Source organism: Hibiscus syriacus, unplaced genomic scaffold (assembly GCF_006381635.1).
Source record: "Hibiscus syriacus cultivar Baekdansim isolate YM2019G1 unplaced genomic scaffold, ASM638163v2 tig00110478_pilon, whole genome shotgun sequence".
NCBI lineage: Eukaryota > Viridiplantae > Streptophyta > Magnoliopsida > Malvales > Malvaceae > Hibiscus > Hibiscus syriacus.
In genome coordinates this window covers 675,100-697,750 of record NW_024062755.1, presented here as the reverse complement: position 1 = coordinate 697,750, position 22,651 = coordinate 675,100, and the positions used below count along the sequence as shown (strand labels likewise).

The 22,651-nt window shown below is 36.0% G+C and overlaps 3 pseudogenes; 1 reads left to right on the top strand and 2 right to left on the bottom strand.

Moving 5' to 3' along the window:
• Positions 1–210: 210 nt before the first annotated feature.
• On the bottom strand, positions 211–9,184 carry LOC120128199 (annotated as a pseudogene).
• LOC120128236 lies at positions 4,556–7,651 on the top strand (annotated as a pseudogene).
• A 2,271-nt stretch (positions 9,185–11,455) lies between the features above and the next one.
• On the bottom strand, positions 11,456–14,029 carry LOC120128201 (annotated as a pseudogene).
• Between the last annotated feature and the right edge of the window lie 8,622 nt (positions 14,030–22,651).

Sequence of the window (22,651 nt, the reverse complement as noted above, 5' to 3'; positions counted from 1 at the left end):
TGAGACTTTTCAATAGTCAATTTGATCATATTTTGAAACTTTTGTTGTTTCATCTATTAGTTTAACCTATGTTACATCGATTCTTCGTTTTCCTCAAAAAAAAAAAAATGTTTGTGCGTATCACATATTAGAATATGAGTATGAGAGTACAATCCCCTAAATGCATGAAGAAAACTAGAATATATATATATATATATATATATATGAAAAGAAAATTAAAGACATCAAATTAACTGAATTTTGATTTACAATTACAAATGGAATATAATATGACAAAAAAATAGCAAAATTAGCCTGCACTAATTCTTCCCAAATGTTCCACTTTGATTATTACTATTAAAAGAATTGAAATAATTTCTGGTATATGTAATCACTAACACCAATACAAAAGAACTAAGCACGACATTTGCAATCACTTCAGCAGCAATTTTTGTTCTGTGTAGTCCTGAAACTTTTGTCACTTGAGGAAAAACTTCCAAATATCTCTATCCATCACCTCTTTGATCAAATGGGCTCCGAAAATGCCTTCTTCATCGACTAGACTTCTGAGGTGCCTTGCTGCGCTGTTGTAGCCGACGTAGTTCTTTCTTGCCAAGTAGACCACTCCGTACGGAGGCCTCAGACACTAGTTGTTCATAATCAGAATTAGACATGATAAATTATGTCGAAATGCGGAGTTAAAAAATGATGAGACTAAGAGAGGAATTTAACATATGCGGTGGCATCAGGGCATCAACTCTATACATGTACACCCATACGGAAAATCATGCATTTCTCGGGATGCCAACGTCAGTTCAGTCGCATCGCTTATAAAACCAGCAAGGACATAATAAAGAAAACAGGCAAAGTGAAATAAGAAACTAACCTTTTTAATTAGAGCATATAACTTCTTCAATGATGACACCGGGTATGGAATTTCAGTCATCAATATAACATCATAACCGCCTTCTCCCTGGTCGATCTCGATAGCTCTTTCCCATGCCCGACTTCTCGAAAGCCTTCTCGATCTCCTTGAAGAAATTTCTTGTGCCATTATGCTACCATCTTGGCTACTGCATCCATCCAAGAAATCCTCCTCGGAGAAGCTAAAGCTCAACCCAGTAGTCAGTTCGGACACATCACTCCGGACAACAGATAATACAGAGGGGAGTTCTTCCCAGTCCCCGGCGTAGAAGTGCACTGTTGGGGCAATAGTTTGTCTGGACGGAGTCAAAGACTCTCCGGCTGTCGGCTTTGCCTGTCCCGGGCTTGCTCAAGGTTTGCAAGAACATTGGGTATGGTAGTGCATTGTATTTTCTCCGCACTGAGGTCTTGAAAGTGCACTGTGCAAGCACCCTGTATCGGAAATGAATAAATGGGGTGCAAGTCAATCCTTTATAAGAAATATTGCTATTCTTTTTCAGCATATAACAGAAGCCACTTGTTCTCATTTATCGTATTCCCTCCCCCCCACCAGCCCTTCACTATATACTAGGTTGTTCAAACTCATAATTTTTCCTGTTAAGTACTCATGTCCAACGCCCATGTCCGAACCATATCCGACATGGGTACGAGGACACGATCCTCCAAGGACATTCCAAATACATGAAAATGTTAAGACATTCCTGATTCTCGAGTAACATCACTAATATATGCACACATGTAATTCCTGATCTAATAATAGTCGATAAACTTAAGACCTTATAGAATTAGTAAAATGAAAGAGATACATACAGTACATAGTTGCAACAATCTAAGATCAATAAAATGGTATACCTTTAGACAAGCAAAAATCCCGTGAAGTCCATAGCCACAACCCAACTGTAAAAAATATCAAATAAGATAATTAGAGCACAGTCTACATCAGAAGCAACAAAACCGATAAATTAGGGTCCGTTTGTTTTGAGAGAAAACATCAGTTTTCATATGTTTGGTTCAAGGAAAACATAGAAGTCAACTGAAAATGTTTTACAGTCAACGTAATATTGACTCCTCTCACCGTAAAACAACTTACCGTTTAGAAAAGATGATTTTCCCGATATATCACCGGTGACCGGTAATATTATCGATCTAACACCGGTCAGACTATATTTCTCAATCTAACACCCTTAGCAGTAAAGCGTGCCCCTGCACCGCGTTATATGCTGACATGGATACACGTGGGGTAAGGCGCGCCCCCCTGCACCGCGTTATATGCTGACATAGATACACGTGTGTAAAGCGCGGAGTATATCTGTAATTACACATATGGCGCGGTGCAGGGACCGCGCCTTCCCCAGAATCTGACACGCGTCAGGAAGGCGCGCCCCCTGCACCGCGCTATACGTGTAATTACACATATACCCATGACGGTTCACACCTAATTCTCCCTATAAATACCCCATCATCAATCACTTTCATCACACCAAATTCTCTCAAATTCTCTTAACTTCTCTCAAGGTATATTTTATTATATTTTTAATATTTTGTATTTAATTTATTTAAGTATTTAATTTATTTAATATTTTATTTATATAATTTTTTTATAGATATAAAATGGCAGTCAGTCTAATATTTTGTATTAGATCCTTTTATTAAGAATCTTAAGTTAGTGATATACAGCCGTGTCTTCCCGTATTAAGTGATGGCTTAGCATATCACTTCAGAGTTCAAGTTGGGATGATCTTGGTTGACCCCTCCAGCACAACTTGTGTGAGGACCATTGTATACTGTTAGTTCTCATATGTTATTTTTCCTCTTCCTCTTCGATACGTGAACCATCCAATTGCATCCGTTTTCGCGTCGGGCACAGTAGCATACATATTTTTCGGTCGTGGAGCGGTCGACTCTGGACTGAACACAATTACGGATATTGTAATTTTTTATAGCCACCACCGCTTCTTCTTTGCTTGAAAACTCCATGCCTAAAGATAACTCAACATTATTTATTGATGAGTAATATCCATAGTCACCGAGATGAGGCATATCCACAAATTCTGGCCCGTACATTGCACCATAATCAGCTTCATACATGTGTGCAGGAGGGACAGTTTGTGCCACATTTAGGTCGAATAACCTACTACTTGCACGCCTTCACCTTAAACTAGAAGGCAAATCGACATTGAGATCGAAAAAGCTCGCAGTCGAATGCCTCCCCTGGAGCTTGAAGCCATCGTGTCAAATGGGAACTGCACAGATGGTTGCGTTGATGGCATTGCTATATGGTCAAAGAAATTTGCAGATGAATGCCTTCCCCTTGAACTGGACGCGATGTTGTCATACGGATTGTTCGTAGACCAACTTCGGTACATATCATAAGGAGTTGCAGATGAATGTCTCCCCATTATAGCATTAAAATCATTACACATTACCGTAGTCGGGCTATCAACTTGATCAACTTGTTCAGCCAGCCCGTAGTGGGAGCTTAATGATTGACCCCGAGAAGCACGCACTTGAACAAAATGTGTATACATCTCAACATCGGCGTCTGAATAATTACTTTGAGATTCAACCATCATTTCAACATTATCATTGTTCGAAAGTTCGAACGTTGTATAAGTTAATGACAACAATGATGTTGGAAATCTGTACTGTAACGACGATATTCTTCTACTACTTCCAACATGAATCTTCCTCGAAATCTTCGTTATCAGCTCCTCAAAACTTATGTTTTTCTTGAATGATATTTTAACACGCTCATTTGATACGAAAACAACACCGGTTTCATCTTCTCGAATTTCACCATCATAATAAACAATAGCGGAAAGTCGCGCCATTCTTTCAGTTTAAAAGTGCGACAATATTATATCTGCAAAAAAATAATTATTTCGACGTAAATAAATAAATAAATAATATATGAACGAAAATATAACACAATAAAATTTTTACACATCAACGTAAATAATTTAAATAATATAATTTTATATTATTACATGCACCGTAAAACTATTTCGACGAATACTCCCGCTTTCCAATTTTACAAACACAAAAAATAATTAAAAATAATTATTATAATATTTTTTTCAAATAATCATAATAAACAATAAGTATAATAAAAAATTTATAACAAAATTATCTTATAACGAAAAAGCGCACGAACTTTTAAATCAAATATGAGAAGATTGCCAGAATTATTGACTCGTTGACGGAATTGTTGTATTAACTTATAAGTTGAGAGAAGAGATGTGAGAAACCTAAGTAGGGATGTGGGTATTTATAGCAATACAAGGCGCGGTACCTGCATCGCGCCTTATATAATTATATCAGTTAAAGGTACGGTGCGGCTCCTGCCACGCGTTATGTGTAATTATGTCAGATACACAGATAAGGCGCGTTCCCTGTCTCACGCTATACCCTACGTGGCGTAAGGCGCGATGCAGGGGCGCGTCTTATCCACGTGTATCCATGTCAGCATATAGCGCGGTGCAGGGGCGCGTCTTATCCCACGTGACACCATATCAACATATAACTGATGTAAAAGAGCATTTTACTACTAAAAATATTAGAACAAAAAATATAATCTGACCGGTGTCGCCTTTAGAAAAGGGGAAGTCATTTTCCCTTCCCTAACGCTCCTTCATTTTCCCTTCCCTAAATCTCTCCACACCCTAAATCATTCGATCAAGTGGCCTCCTTCTCACCGGCGTTTATTTGATAGCGATTCCCTGGAATTGAGCAGAAGATGGTTTCCAAGTTTGGTTTAGCTGGTGGAATTCCGGAGCGTCGGGTTCGACCCATTTGGGACGCCATCGATTCTTGACAGTTCAAAAATGCTCTCAAAATCACTACGACTCTCCTCTCCAAACATCCCAATTCTCCTTACGCTCTTGTACGTTTTTAATCGGTTTAAGCATCTTCTTTCGCAGTATGATCTCTTCTTTAGCTTATATGAGTAGTCATATTTTTCGGATTTGATTATTTGCAGGCTCTAAAAGCTTTGATATTGGAAAGAATGGGAAAACCCGATGAAGCACTGTCTGTTTGTTTAAATGCGAAAGAGCATTTGTATAAGAATGAGTCTTTGTTGATGGACGATCTTACTCTTAGTACTCTGCAAATTGTTTTCCAACGACTCGATCACCGTTAGTTTTCTTTTCTTTTTGGCTAAATCGATTGACTCATTAATTGTGTTCCCCGTAGTTTTTCAGTTGCCTATAAGTATCTTTTTATATGATTTTTTTGTAATTTTCTGTGGAGTTGGCTACTAGCTGTTACGAGCATGCTTGCGGGAAATTCCCAAACAATTTGGAACTAATGATGGGGCTTTTCAACTGTTATGTTCGAGAGTATTCCTTTGTAGAGCAGCAACAAGTTCGTGTTTACTTGTTTTTTAAATTCTATCATTCCTTTACGGGCATATCTCTCTATGAAGACGAACGCATAATTTTTGTTACTTATTCGGTTTTTATGTTTCCGCCAGACAGCCATCAAAATGTACAAGCTCTTTGGCGAAGAAAGGTTCTTACTCTGGGCAGTTTGTAGCATCCAGTTGCAGGTTCTGCTGGTTTCCTTTGATGCTCCCTTTTTCCTTTTCCCCCAGTTTGTTGAGCATGTCGTCCATTGGTACTGGTCTTAATAAATTGAATTGAAGTTAGTGCCTTCTTCATAAATAGAATGAAAATGTTATAAAACATTGGAAATAATCTTTCCAATGTACTGAGAAAGATGAATTTTACCCAATTTTGGAAATGAAATCAAACTGCCATCCATTCTTGATTGGTCCTGACTAAAGTTTTGCACATTGTTTCTTCTAGTTGTGGCCATGACTAAACATGTAAAAAATAAAACATTGGAAATAATCTTTCCAATTTAAAATTTTAAAATAAAGCATAATTTTCAAATAAAACTATCTTGAAAGAATATCTTACATGTAGGTGGGTTACATCGAAAACTTACTGTCTCCATACCCAAGATTGAATCTGTTGATGGTTGCACTGGTAAAACAATCCGATCTAGGTTCAAGTTTGAAAGTGTTGCAGTCCTTTCTGTAAAGAAGATTTGATGAATGGTGTCAGTTTAGTGAAGTGAAGTTTACCTCTGGAGAAACCAACTGCTAAGAAATATATAGCCTTTGTCCAGGTTTTGGAGAAATATAAAATATGTACCGAAAATTCTGGTATTTTTGTGCATAAAAAACCTGCTGGGATTTATTTATATGTTTTCAATAGTTTAACGGAAGTTCTATTCTTCAAAGGGATATGAAGATCTATTTTTTGGCAGTGTTACTTGTTTGTAGAACATTGGAAGACTATTGAGTAACATATCATCCAAAGGGATATGAAGGCCATAATTTTTTTACATCATTCATAAAAAATGGACAGACATGTCACGTGTTTATTTGAAATGTATGTCAGGCTGCAGCTCAGGCCCTCTTGGTTTATCTTGTTTTTCAATATTATTTATAGTCTACTTGATTATCTCAAGGATTCATATACTGGAATGCCTCTGCAAGAGTGATATAGATGTTTCAGAGCTAATTATAATGTAGAATATGTCTACTTCTACTGCTTAATTTGTGGGGTCTGAACTTCTTCAGGTTCTTTGTGGAAACGGTGGAGAGAAGTTGTTACTCTTAGCCGAGGGTTTACTTAAGATGCATGTTGCTTCCCATGGTTTGCATGAGCCAGAAGGTACAGTTCTGTTTCATCTCTTTACCTTTGTCGGTACCGTGAAGTTTCACTCTTTGGCTCTAAGTTACATATCATATCTAATCCTACATCTGTACAGCTCTTATTGTCTACTTTTCAATATTGGAGCAACAAACTAAATACGTTAATGCTTTGGATATTCTCGGGGGTAAACTAGGATCCCTTATGATGGTTGAAGTTGATAAGCTACGGATACAGGTATTTTCTGAAGCTTATACTCCCTACTTGTTAAGAGTATATTAGTATTGATATTGAAAATATCTTTTGGACGTTGATGTCGCCTGTTCAAAATCCACTGTTATGTGAAAGATTGAACATTATTTTCATGTGGAGATTTTCTGCATTTCTTCTCTTATCAAAACTATGTTCTTCGACTTCAAGTTGACAGGGGAAGCTTCTTGCTCGGGCAGGTGACTATGCTGCTGCAGCTAATGTATACCAGAAAATCTTAGAACTATGGTATGCTTATGGATGGTACAGAAATTTACAGCACAACTTTGCACGAGTAACTATGGCAATTTACTAGTGTGGACTTGGGTTTTGAGTTGAATTATTCATTCCTGAACATTTGTCTTTAACAGTGGTATTTCTTTCTTTTCGTTGTAACTGTCAGTGGGGATGATTGGGAGGCTTTCCTACATTATCTAGGCTGTTTATTTGAGGATGACAGCAGTTGGTCCTGTGAAACAATCAATGTTTCAATTAATCCCCCAAAAATTGTGGAATGCAAGCTTGCTCACTTGACAGATGAAGTGGTATATTAATTATAACTTTTGAATTTTGCTTGCTGGATTTTATACTTGTTAGTTCTCATGCCGTTTTATACAACGGTAATAAAATCCAATCTGGTCTCTCTACAGTTCGATTCTTGTGTGGAAAATGCATCAGCATTTGTACAAAAGTTACAAGCAGAAACTAGTAATGATTCTTTAAGAAATCCATACCTGGCACATCTTGAAATTGAAAGGAGTAAATGACTGTTTAGGAAGAACAATGATGATTTAATGTGGTGTACTATTAAGATTATATCTATTAAATCTACATAATATTTATAAATTTTTATAATATATTTTTAATAAATTATTAATATTATATCGAAAAAACCTACATAATATTAATTATATGTTGAAATTTATTTCTAAAAATAATAATGAATAAACATCATGAAGATTTTAAACCTAAAATAGTGTATTTATAACACAATCAACATAAATTATTAATATTATCTAAAAATTTAGTTTGACGTACTTATAAAAATACAAAGTTTTATAAAATATAATTATATAAAAAAATAAAATGAACTTAATAAAACTAAAAGGTAAGGAATAAAAAAATATTGAATATGTATGCTTTTTATTAAAAACAGTTTATTAAAAACAGATTCTGAAAACTGTTTTCAGAAAAATTAACCAAACAGTGTAAAACATTTTACAATGTAACATCCAAATACTGGAAAATATTTTCTGAAAAATATTTTCCAAAAATGTAATTCATTTTCCAGATTTCATTTTCCGAAAACTGTTTTATCAATAAATGAAATAAGGAATTTCAGAGAAGCACAAGAGTGCGGAAACTTAGAGCATCTTAAGTCAATTAGTTCAAGTCGAACATAAAAGCCAAAATTGTTTTCCAGTCTGGGTATATTTACTTGACCTTTGCGCATTTTATTTCAGCTGTTAAACAATATCATTCAATGGACCTAAAACATGTTTTGCTGTAAGGAAAATGAAATGCCTATATAACGTGTTTAATAGTTGAAAAATTAATTCAAAGAAATGAAAACAAAAGCTACATGCAGTGATCGATAATATTTTCAGATTTTTCTAAGATTAAACTACCTCAAGCACCCTTTTCCCTCTAAAGCTCAATTGTCCATCACGTATCTCGTGCTTATGGACGTTAACTAGATCAATAGAGCTGTCCCAAGATTTCAGAAACCCTGCAAAACAAAATTTTATTAAATACTTGAACTGACATTGTACTTTGTAAGAATAAAATGCACGACTCAAAAACAAGTAGCACATAACTAGCTTACCATCAGGTTTTGAAGAAATCAGTTCGGAACCAGTGAAACCAATAATATCAAAGACACTAATTCTCTCCTGTAGAAGGTTTTAAACGTATCAGCAAACATATCCTAAGCCTGTTTTTAAAGGACAGCCACTACTGAAAGGCCAACTATACATATAAACACAATAAACATTATAGTAAGTGAGAAAAGATAAGGAAGATGCCCGGAAAAAGCAATGAGTCAACACACCTTGAACACGTTGAGCCCTTGCAGGTCTACATTATCCCCAGCATACTTATAAGGATGAACGGTTTGCACAATAGCTGGATGTTTTAATTTTGAATGCAAATTTAATCATCGCCAAGTCACTCACATAGTAAGCAATCTATTTAGATGATAGTCAACCAACCATATATACTTGGCACAAGTAAATTTCAAAGTACACCTTGATAGGGAGATGAAACGTACCTTTGAGGGGACAATCTCCACAGCCGGAGACGAGAGATGCACATCTTTCTCTGATACGGAGGACATGCTTTGGCTTCCTCGGTCTTGGGGCACCAACTCCGGCAAATCAATAAAATATTAATATTATTAATAATTTATTTATTTTTAAATAAAATATTAATATTATATTTTTGAGCTGTTCACGAGTTTTTCGAGTCGAATATCGAGTAGCTCGTTTCGGCTCGTTAAGAACTCGAATCGAGCTCGAGCTTGAGTTAAGTCCATTCGATCCGAGCATTTATCGAGTCTTGATCGAGTTGATCTCGAGTAGCTCGCGATCTATCTCGTCTCATTTAGCCCTAGTGCAAGCAATGATGCTGCACGCATCTTGGCTGATATACTAGGAAATAATTGTATAAAACGAAGAATCAGAATATATCAACATTTCCATTAATATGCAGATCATTTCCTAGAAGAAATAATCGCTACCGGCAATAAGAACCCTTCACAATATCAAAACTAATTGGGGGGGGGGGGGGGCACATATATGCCTAATCATCATGAAAGATTGGAAAGATCACAGCATAATAATGAAAAACCTATATAGACAACATTACAGGAGACGGAAACCGGGCTGGCTTGAACTAATACATTACAAACTACAATACATAGCATCGCAAAAAAAAAATCCAAGTAACTAAACTAGAAACAATGTTTTTCAATTCAAATTCCAGAGAAACATCACAAGAGTTGCAGTAATTCAGTCTCTCTTGAAGAAAAAAAAATCGGAACAGCATTCGTAACGACTAAAACTGGTATAAGGTCATACAATGGTATAATCGGCATTCAAAGCACATAATTCAGCCTGATTCCCAAGCAAAGGAAAAGAACAAGGGAAGTGAACAGAGGAGCCAATAATCCAATATAATACCATGAGATAACTTCCATGGAAGAGCCTAAATGTTCTGACAAGACAAGAAAAAAAATTTGCACCAAAATAAGCGGTTTTAAAAGCAGACTGCATCAAAATTGTTCTTCAGCTAAGGTTGTTCTATATAAGTGACTTAATGTATTAATGCTAGCGGCAATTCTTAAGGTAAAAAACAAGCCCAAAGCTTCAATGGCCTGAGGGTTTATAAGTAAAGACCAAAGCTTTGTAATTTTCTGAGAGACGAGATTTACGACATTAGAAAGTCAAAAAAGAAATACGAATCGTTTAGACAGAGGAAATGCAAGAGAGAAGAAGCTTCGGTTTCAGGCTTCCTTTCACTGAAATAAATTTATTCCTGTTTTGCCCCTACTGTGTTATTTTCCATTATTGAATATGCAATTAACATTCGAACAAGTATTGGTTAAGATTTTCCAAATAGTCCCTTTATTGTGCATAACTTAAGTATTTAGTCTTCACATTCTAATTTGATCAATTTTAGTAAATGTAGTTTTTAAATTTTTAAATTTCTGCTCTAAATTAAATGATACAGAGATAATATAACTAAATGAAAAGAAAAACAAATTGAACAACATAAATTGCACATAAAATTAATGCATAACATTTAAATATTATAGCCTTCTTTACTCGTATTTAATGTTCTCTTGTATAATATACCGACAATGATTTTCACCAAACTAAATTCAATCAACACTAAAATTTTAAAATTTGAATCGTACAGAAACCGAAAATTAGTAAAATTACATAAGACTATGCATAATTAAGCATTAGATGGGCAATTAGTAAAATTACAACCAACATTAAATTTGCCACATACATACTCTTCGTTATTGAGTAAAAAAGGAAAAAAAGAAAAGAAAATATATATATGCTGGTCACAATCAAGATTAAATACTTGTCATATATAAAAGATATTACGTGTTTAAATACATTTAAATTCATATTCACTTTGAATGATAAAACATTCACATCTATGCGATGATCAAGGGATATGATCGTCTCATTTTTCATGAAATTTAGGAATTGTTCTATGTTATTTCTTTAAAGCATACATGGAATATGGACTTTAGAATTGTCCAAGTAGAAACAAATTGTATTGATGTGTATAATTTTTTAGTCCACGAACCATTGGCCCTGAAGGTGAATGTCATTGGTGATGCAGTGTGATCTCTGATGAACCAATCTTAAAAGTACGAGTTTATCATGTACGACCTGAGTTGAACGGTGTCGAACATTTTTTAACGGCTTTAAGCCAAGGTAGACTAGTACGAGAAATGCTCTTTGCCTCGCCTATAAGGAGTGTCGAAATAGGGAGGCTTTTACATGGGAGTTAGTTGTTTCTTCCTCTTTGTTATATACATTTAAACGCGTTCGATCCCACATTCTCTTGTATGTTGCACTGACAACAATGTTAACAAAATTGAACTCAATCGACATGAGTAAGAAAATAAAAACCTCTAAAGACCCTCTAAACATGTCTATGCTGGACATTTATCTGTACCCAACACTCACACCCGAGTCCAAGTAACATATGTTCGACCCCCTTTGGCTCTCAAGGGTTGAAGTCGGGGTCAACAAGTTTGAGTCTCGAGTTTTAACAACTTCAATGTCCTCTTTAGGGACGTTTTATTATACCCTGTACTTGGTTTTTCCCATCAACAAGAACACTTTTGTGTACGACTGAAATGAGCTCTTCTACGGTTTTCAAGACAAACCTTGGATTGGGAAGATGAAGACCCACATTGTACTCTTCTTCATCGAACTTTGTCTGTTTTAATGATCTCTTATAACTCTCGATGGCTGATCCCGGGTGCCCTCTTGCAATCGATACCTGAAATTCAACAAAAGCTTTCTATTTACAGTGATAACTCAAAAGAAGTATGCTCGGTACGATCGCGTATCAAAAATTAAACTATTATTGAGATATGATCCTTTGAGGATTCAAGACTGAACATATTCATGTCGGACATGTATCCATATCCCACACTCAGACTCGAGTCGGGCACACTTCCAGTGGAAAGTTCGCAGATTCGATGGAATTGCTACCGAATTCAAATTCTTCTCATGCACATCATGTTAATTCCATGAATATATTAAACAGAACTTTAAAATGTTCGTTTCTCGAAACCTACATGATGCAGTTCTGTGTAAAAGAAACTGAATAAAATAACAGAGGAAATCAGATGGAGGACTCACCGAGTGTCCTTTTCCCAGATCGAAAAGCCAAAATCTCCACTGTGGATTTATGATGCCATCGACTTTAACAGATATGTTTGTCCAGTTCGTGTGATGAAACTCCACTTTATTCAATCCATATGCTATACCGCTCCCGATAGCTTTGACATACGCTTCTTTCAAACACCAGTATCTATCTACATATCATGTCTAAACCGTAAACAGATTTATTGGCAACTCTAAACTAGAAGAGTTATGCAAATTAAACAGCTATAAGTACAAGTATACAAGTTAACACATAGTTTTAAGCATTGGGTTCAACATGATTTCCTTGCTTAAGTACAAGAAAAATGCTTCATATAACTGGGGAGAGAAATTAAACTCCAATCGGTGTCCTATTAATTCGTGCGGCTATTACTCGGCTAGTAATCCTGAACTTAGGTTTCAGTTAAATAGTTTCCTTATGATAAATTACATAGATTGAGAAATCAAATTCTGAAAGAATAATAATCAAAATACACCCGTTTAATCCTTTAAAACTTTTAATAGATTTGTACAAACATACCTGTAAAAATTGGTCAAAACCTCCTTGTCACTACCAGCAGTTATTATCCGATCCCATTCCAAACTTGAGAAGCATGATGAGAAAACCTGAATGTATTCCCGAACAGTCTCTTTGTACCATAAAATTAATGATGTCCAACCCCACGAGGCATAGAGGTTCAGATGCTATTGCCACATAGTCACCATGATGAGAAACATTGAAATTAAAATTGGGAAAGTCGAAGCAAAATCCACCACATTCCTGGAGAGACACAATGTTCATGGAATGATAAAAGTCGATATATGTATGGAATACATTAAAGCCAACAAACGAAACCAAGAGATGTTATTGACAGAATATCGACACTGATCATAGGCACAAGTGCTAAAGGGAGGATAAACCATTGCATGATAAAAGTCGGTATATGTATGGTACATTACAGCCAACAAACGAAATCAAGAGATGTGATTGACAGAATATCGACACTGATCATAGGCACAAGCCGCACAAGTGCTAAAGGGATGATAAACAAAACGCAAAACCGGAAATAGCCCAAGCCAGCAACCCCAATAACATGATTCAACCTATCCAAATACACCCGAAAAATTCAAATAGATTCGTTCAGAAGTTATGCGTACAACCTGCCATCCAAATTCTAGTAAAATCTTCATTTAACAACGAAAATAAAGAATGAATGCATGTATTTGAATCAAAGTAAGCGAAAAAGTTCATCGACTTCTATCATACCAAAAAGGGTTTGCCTTCCGATGTGCGATTTATAGCGATATCGGGATATGGAATTCCCAGCACCACATGTACAAGAGTTTATTGAAGCAACAAGCTAACAAGAGCCCTCTTTCTATCCTCCATTTTCACAAATCAACAAATATGAAAATCCATGGAAAATCTGTTAGATTTTACAAATTTTGCTTATAGATATCCATTACCCAAGCATCATATCATATTTGGAAACATACTATACATCAATAACTTAACCAGGCAGACTGAACCAGAGCAACATGATTAACATCATTAAGCAAAAAAACCCAAACATAATTAAGAAAAAAAAATGAGAAAGTAGCAGAAGAGGCAAACCTGGCGATGGAAGAATGATGGGTTTTAGGAAGAAGAGAAAGAACAAAAGAGAAATCGTTGAAAGATGGGTTCCACTTTGATATGTCCACTATCCATCTTTGAACTCCCTTCTCCATCAACACTATGAAAATTCCTTTCCCCCTTTCTCTACCCTTTTTTTACCCAAAGTTTCTCACTTTGATTTCTGTTGTCCTATGATCAGCTCTCTTTGTTTCGATATTAATACACCATGTTTTGTATATTGTTCATATATAGCCATTCAAGTGCCAAAACTGACGAGCATTAGCCATTAGATTCTCTAAAAAGAGAAAATAACGTCGGTGACCGAAAATTCCTTATAATATACGATTTTGACTAACTTTTTTTTGATTTGTCAAAATGATCAACAAAATCGTAATGCGATCTCTAAATCGCAACACGATCTCCAGTATCACAAATCAGTTTCCAGATTCGCAACGCGATTTTCCAAATTCGCAATGCGAATATGTAAATCGTAACGCGATTCTGACTATCGCGATGCGATAATACAAAATCGCAATGCGATTTTCAAAACGCTATTAGTATCGCAACGAGTATTTTATTTTCAAATTCTAAACACGAATATTAATATATTCCGTAATCGCAACTCTTAACCTAAAACTCTAAATCACAACTCAGTCCCATCTCCATCTCTCACTCTCTACGGCGACATCCATCCCCATCTCCGACGAAATCCGTCCCCATCTCCGACGAAATCCGTCTATCTCCATCTCTCAGAGCCACCCTCACAATCATTCACGATCAAAAATGGAAAATCAACCAAATCAACCACCGAGGGTTAGTTTTTTTAATTATTTTTATTTTGAAATTTTTGCATTATTATGAAGTTTTTCATATTAAAATTGATGATAAGTTTACTGGTAATTTCAATAATAGATTAACCATTTCACTTAGATTGCTTATTAAATTCATTCGATTGCTGCCAATACTGCTAAACTGTTTAGTCTTTAACCCTGTAAAGTTAGTATTTATCTTTGTTTTATCTTTTGGTTGAAGTAATGCAATTCATTCAAGTTTCAATTTTAGACAATGACTATTTGAAACCGAGGATCGTAATGCGAAATGAAAATCGCAACGACAAAATTGCAACGCGATTTTAGTTTCGCGTTGCGATTTTCATTTCGCGTTGCGGTTTTCATTTTCGTGTTGCGATTTTAAGTTTCAGAAACTATTATTCTTCTGCAAATTGAAACTTGAATGAATTGCATTACTTCAACAAAAAAACAAAGACAAATACGAAATTCACAGTGTTGCAAATTTAAGTTTGAAGAATAAACTACTACTACTCTTATGTTTATTATTGTTTTTGGTATATCTTCACAGTGTAGTTTTTGGTATATCTAACTTGGTATGTTTATTGTTTTTGTAGAACTTTTTTTCGGCTCAATTGACCTTAAGGAATAAAATAAGCCTAGTCACTACAATTGCGTCAAAGCTTTCACCTGTACAAAAAAAAATTGTTTGAGGATACTTGCTTCGGGCCATGGCTGAAAGTACAGCATCTGGGTGGAGATGTTATGTTGACCCATTTGTGGCTTCAGACCATGACTAGCGATCTATCCGAGAGTATAAAACGTGGTAATGAAGAGATATGATTTCATTTTTTACCGGCGTATACGTGTTTTGGGCGGGAGGAGTTTTGCTTAATCACTGGTCTACGCTTCGGACACGATGATGTAGGTCGATACACTAGTCATATTATCCGCCCATCATGGTTATCCCGGGTTTTTCCTGAACTGTCAACAGAGAAGCTGAATTTACACGTCGACGACTTGACGAGATTATTGAATAAGAAAGATGGTTTTACTCGGATGGATGACGTCGATGTTGTCCGAGTATGCCTTTTAGTACTTTTGTATGTCGGCTTTTTAGGGAGAGAGGCCAGACAACCTATTCCTAAGGACATAATATTATTGGTAGAGGACCTAAAAGCATGGAACCTGTTTCCGTGGGGTTCGTATCTATGGAAAGCTACCTGGAATAAGTTGTCGTCTGCCTTTGATGACCGCAAAAGTTTGCGTGGCGATTGTTCCAAATACACTTTGTCAGGCTTTATTTTGGCCTTTAAGGTAAGAATTTCTATATAATGTTTCCAAAATTATAATTAATTATTTAACAATTACTAATGTTTGTGTATTATATTGTTTGTAGATTTGGATATTTGAGGCTTTTCCTGACATGCAGACATATGCATTAAAAACTTCAAATGATATTCCTAGAGCTATTTCCTAGAAGAGGAAACGGCGGCTGTTGATTTGGGAAGAGTTACTACGGTATACGACAATAAATGATGTAAGTTAACACAAATACTACCATATATAAACAAGTTATTACTAGTACACGTTTAACTTTGTTTGAGCTTTTATATTGTTAGGAGGCCAACACTCTATTACAGAGGCTGACACCCACGGAGGCTAAGCTTGCCACTGATTGGTGGCAAGCTAGTAAGCATTTTTTTGATGGCACGGATGATGAGCAGCCTCCACTTCGAGAGCCATCACCTCACCCAGAGCCATCACCTGATCGACCACACTATACACCTCTACAACGAGAGCCATCACCTATTCTGTCACATCATCGAGCCTCTTCTCCACCATCACCTCATGATAGGCGACCAGCAAAGATGCCATGACATTTATATCCATGTTCTCCACCTCCACCTCCACGGGATGAGTTAGGGGAGTTACGTGATGAGGTCAATGTCTTGAGTGAGGAGGTCGATACTTTACGCGATGATAATGGTGCATGGCGTGAGGTATCTACTTTACGCGGTGAGGTAGCGGCTCTACGTGAGATGGTAGCATCGTTGCAGAATGAGGTTCATACTCTACGCAACGAGGTAAGTTTAAGATTTTTCATATTTAACTTGATTTACTCGTAATTTCACTTAGATTAACCATTTCACTTTGATTGCTTAGTAAATTCATTCGGTTGCTGCCAATACTGCTAAACAGTTCTAAAATAACCCTGTGAAGTTAGCATTTGTCTTTGTTTTGTCTTTTGGTTGAAGTAATGCAATCCATTCAAGTTTCAATTTGCAGAAGAAGAATAGTCGCAACACGAAACTTAAAATCGCAACGCGAAAATGACTATCGCAACGCGGAAATGACTATCGTAACACGAATTTGACTATCGCAATGCGAAATAAAATCGCAACGTGAAAATCGCAACGCGAAAATGAAAATTGCAACGCGAATTTAGTTTCACGTTGCGATTTTGGTTTCGCGTTGCGATTTTTATTTCGCATTGCGATTATCTTGTTGCGATAGTCAAATTCGCGTTGCGATAGTCATTTCTGCGTTACGATAGTCATTTTCGCATTGCGATTTTAAGTTTCGTGTTGTGATTTTAAGTTTCATAAACTATTATTCTTCTGCAAATTGAAACTTGAATGGATTGCATTACTTCAACCAAAAGACAAAGACAAATACTAACTTCACAATGTTGCAAATTTAAGTTGCAAATTTAAGTTGCAAATTTAAGTTTCAAGAATAAACTACTACTCTTTATGTTGTCCTTGAACATGCACTAAACCTATATGATGTCCTTTTAAATGTTTATATAAGTGCATACTTCTGGAATGTTATCTGATGCATTTTGTGAACTATGATAGAATAATGACTTGGGTGAATACCGTGCAAGTTTGAAACATATTTGTTTTTGTTTTCACTATTTAATATCATGTCTGTTTATTTATTGATTTATGTATTAATTTATTTTTAGCGGCCCGATAAGGTGGATGCCTTACGTCGAGTTTTTCTTGCACGATGGGGTTCACGTATCAGACGGCGTGCACGTGCCATTACGTCTCCTTTCACCCCAATAGTGCGAAGACTCCGTAAGAAGAAGCCCGACTCAACTGTCATCGTTTAAGAGGCCTCTGCTATCGTTTAAGAGTCCTCTATCATCCCTCAAGAGTCCCCTCCCATCGTTCAAGAGGCCCCTGTCATCGTTGAAGAGGTCTCTCCCACCATTCAAGAGCCCGATTCACACGGCGTAATATGTTGAATTATTGAGAAACCCTCTCACGTACCGAACATGATGGATGATTGTTGGCTTTCGTATGAGTTACCGGCCAGTACCATTCCGGTAGATGAAGTGGAGAGGAGAAAACTACCGGAAACAATTATGGATAATACCTTTTGGGCTAAGACCGCAGTTGATTTTTATCTACATGAGTGGAGCCAGGGGTGTTACGCTGACATATACAAACTCAACGATGATATGCATTTGTTGATTGATCGGTCTTGGTGGGGTGTGTTATTAGGGGTTGAAGACAAAGGCTATTTCGATGGGGGTAAGTCTTATATTTTTCTTATATTTCATTTTGATTATTTTTTTTTAAATTTATGTAATTCATTAATATATGTCTTTTTTTGTAAAACAACATATTGATGCATGGGTGTCACGTCTTCTAATGATAAGAAAAATGAGGAAAAATAAAAAAATACGCGATATACAATTATGCCGACGTCTTTTCACGTAGTTTACTTGAAGAATCAACGACAAGAATCATATGTGTTGGCTAATGGACAAGCTAAACTTTATCCTGCATGGTGGGAGGTCAATAAGGTTAGTATTTATTTTTTAAATATTTTAAAGGTGTTCATAAATAAGTGCGCAATTGAATTATTACTTATGATTGCAGGTGTTTATCCCTATTTTGGAACGTACTCATTGGCTTCTCGTCGAGCTTCAGCTCCCATCCCTGAAGACAATAGTATATGACAACTTGATAAATTACATATCATTGTCTGATTTGAGAGATATTATTAAGGGATGGAGCTCTCTTTTGACTAAATATTTGGATGCGATTAATTATTGGACATATTCTAGAAACAAGAAGCCAAAGAAGTTCAATGTTACAGTTATCAGAGACGAGACCGTGCCACAAAAAATGCAGGAAGTTAGAGGGGATTGTGGTCCTCTCGTATGCATGTGCTTGGAGCGTTTGACGACATGAAGTACACAATTTCTACCTCCCACCGATAGAGATAAAGGTACAGTAGGCTTGTGGTTTCGGCATTTTATGGCTAGAGCGATATATGCGAGGTGCTGCCTACCTGCATTCGTGTTATGAAAGTGTCCATAAACAATTTGTAAGTCAAATGCAAGTGTTGTTAAGTACCTAGAATTCAATAATAATTTGTTGTTTGTTGGTTTTAGATGTGTAGAAAGTGTTGTTTGAGCAAATGTTTGGTTTCTGCAGGTTAATCCTGAAGTGAGCTGCGTGAAATTGATGTATGGGTGCATAAACAACTGTCTGGGGTACACTTTTTTTTATTGTTTAGTTGATTCTTAAAAGTCTGATTTGCTTAATTGATGAGGAAAATAAGAATTATTAGCATTTTTTGCTTGTTTAATTGATTTGTAAAAGTTGATTTGTAAAAGTTGATTTGTTTAATTGATGTGTAAATAATTCTTATTTTTGCTTGTTTAATTGATTGAAATGTAAAAGTTGATTTGTTGATTTCAATCTGCATCATATTGAAGGCAAAAGACCTGTTGAAGGTACACTTTCGCAACGCTAAACTCAAAATCGCAACGCAAAAGTCAATTCACGTTGCGATAGTCTAATACGCTTTGCGATTTTCTCGTTGAGATAGTCAAATTCCCGTTGCGATAATCAAATTCACGTTGCGATAGTCAAATTCGCGTTGCGATAGTCAAATTCGCGTTGCGATAGTCAAATGAATATGTAATAAGTGATAACAACTGAATAGATCATAGCAATGTTCAAACTCAAGTTACTAATACATGTCTAACTGAAAATGTTAAAAGTTTACACATAAAATACACATAATAGTCAAATTCGCGTTGTGATATTCAAATGAATGTGTAATAAGTGATAACAACTGAACAGATCATAGCAATGTTCAAACTCAAGTTACTAATACATGTCTAACTGAAAATATTAAAAGATTACACATAAAATACACATAATACAACGTTTGCATTTAAAAATCACATAAGTTAATAGTCCCAAAATGTGAAGCCAGTTGTGATTGGGATTTTGATTTTGATTGCGATTTTGATTGCCTTTTTCTTGATACCATATGAGCTTTGGATTTTGATAAGGATCCATATTTTGGTAGAGGAAAAGATGATTGTGGTGGCACTGGTGATCCACATGTCAACCTTGTATGACCACTTTCCTTGCACCGACAACATGTCGATCTCTTCTTCTCTTCACCCTTAAACGGTATACGATCGTGACTTTTTGGTCGGCCAGGTAGCCTTTTGTCCATGGCTGGTGGCAAAACTGTTTGTAAGTCATCTGGTATGTCCCACCCAGAATGATGTGGAATAGGGTAGATAATCTCGGCATAAGTTTGTCGATATACTTCTGTACTGTAGCAATCCATAGCGTATGCGCTTGAATCATCTTGGTTTAGATGAAGAGCAACTTTTATAACATGGCCACACGGATAACCAGATGTTTTCCATTTCATACAACTACACGTCTTTGCATTTAGATCGACAAGCCCATTTAAGTTATTATCCAGTACTTCAAACAAAGTGTTTGAACATGGTTCAACTCTCCATGACGTTGACTTCACAACACGTTTCGTTATCTTTTTTTCAGTCCATGGTGTAACACGATGTTCCAATATTCCTGTAAATTTAAATAAATAATACTTAGTAAAATATATGATAAGTTACGAATTTAAAGAAATAATACATGCATGGTTTTTTCTTGTAGTACCACTGTTGAATAGAGGCTCGAAAAAACTCCATTAAAATTGTAATGGGTAATTTTCGGGAATGACAACTTAGAGCGTTGATTGATTCTACACTATTAGACGTCATGAAGCCATATCTTGCTCCAAGTTGATGTACTCTTGACCATCTTTCAAACCCGACATCTTCTAGTGTTTGAGCACACTGAGGCAAAACACGTCTTAAACAATTTATATGCTTATTAAAATCAACTTCCCGATAAGCTTTTACAGCCTTCCAGTATGTTCATTTGTGATTTTTTATACCAACGACCTTGATTTTAGATTTCTATACAAATGAACACCATAAAGTCCATGAAAAGCATCTGGGAAACACCTTCTAACAGCATTATCAATTGAGTTTGCCCTATCGGATATGATTGTCAGATTGCTAATAAGACCTATGCAATCCCTAAGATGCCCCATAAACCATGTCCATGAATCAGAGGTTTCAGATTTGCCAACCCCGTAAGCTATTGACAATATCCATTATTAGCATCCATGACTACTGCTGATAAGTTTACTCCAAGGTATCGAACTTTCAAATGTGCTCCGTCAACTATAATAACTGGGCGCATGCAAGTAATAAGCGAACGGATCTACAAAATAATATACACAAGAAATATAATCATTTAAATGTGAAATGCATGTAACTAACAAAAATGAGTCAACAAAATTTTATTGATTTACTAACCGCAGCACCAATGGCGATAAACAGCAACTCAAAGCGTCCATCTCTATCTGTTTTGATATGAGTTACCGACCCAGGATTTTTCAGCTTTAAATTGTGACAATAAGCCGACATTTGGGCAAACGATACTTCTGGCGACCCCCTCGACAATTCCAAGGCATAACATTTGGCTCTCCAAGCTTGAGAATATGAGATACTAATCTTGAATTGAGCATTCATGTCAGTCATAATTTCATGTCCCCGATATACCCTGCCATTCAAAAACATTAACTCAGCTAGAAAACCACCTAACACCTTTTTGTTTGCATGTCTATGGTGAGGAAAAACTTGGGTTCTTGAACATGTATGTTTATCAATAAAAGTCCTAACTTGAAACATTTCGCAATCTTTTATCTTCTTTGCAATCATACGCCACGTACAGTTTTTGTCAATCATACACCTTGTTTCGAAATGATCTTTGCTTGATTTGTTAACTTTTAGTTGATAGCCATCTTCCACACATTTCGTATACAAAGCTATCTTCATGTCTTCCTTTGTATCAAAACAATCATCTTTCTTGATACGAATAATTTTTGTGTAACAATCAACTGCTATCTTTACCAACTCTTCTTCCGGTATCTGAAGTAATTCTGGCATATTCCAGTTATACTCCTGTGGCATTTTCTTCGGGGACTTTTCTTCGGGGATTTATTCTTCTTCTTTTTCTTCTTCAGGGTTATATGAATTATAGAATGGATGTTCAACATGTTCATTCACAGTCGTAACTTCTTCCTCATTATCATCAACAACATCTTCCTCGGCAGCGGCTGTTTCATCATCAAAATTCGGGTATTGACCAATATCAAAATCATTACACGCAGGGTATGTTTCTTCTTCTGAAACATCATCAAAATCCGAGTATTGACCAAGATCAAAGTCTGGGTATTGACCAAGATCAAATTTCGAATACTGACTAGTACTCACAATTTTTTCTGTTGGCTCATCATCGTCTAACTGGTCAATACGAAAACTGGAATTTGGTGTTGAAAGTTTATTGGGATTTGGATTAGGGAAAGGTTGTGGGTTTTGAGATTGTGTTTGGTATTGGAAATGTGGTGAAACAAAATTTGCTTGGTGATGAAATTGTGGTGGAACCATTAAATTTTGAGCACCATAAACTGGGGTTAAAAAACGTAGTTGATTACTACCCGCTACTGACCCAACTTCACTACTTCTAGGTTCAACAACATACAATGTAACATCATCTTGTGAAACACTAATGTAAGCAATGAATCGTTCAACATCTTCATTGTCGGTTAACAAATAAACTTTACCTTTTCTCTAATAAGATAGCCTAAATCCACTTAAGGGCTCTAAATTCAATTTATTTGCAACAC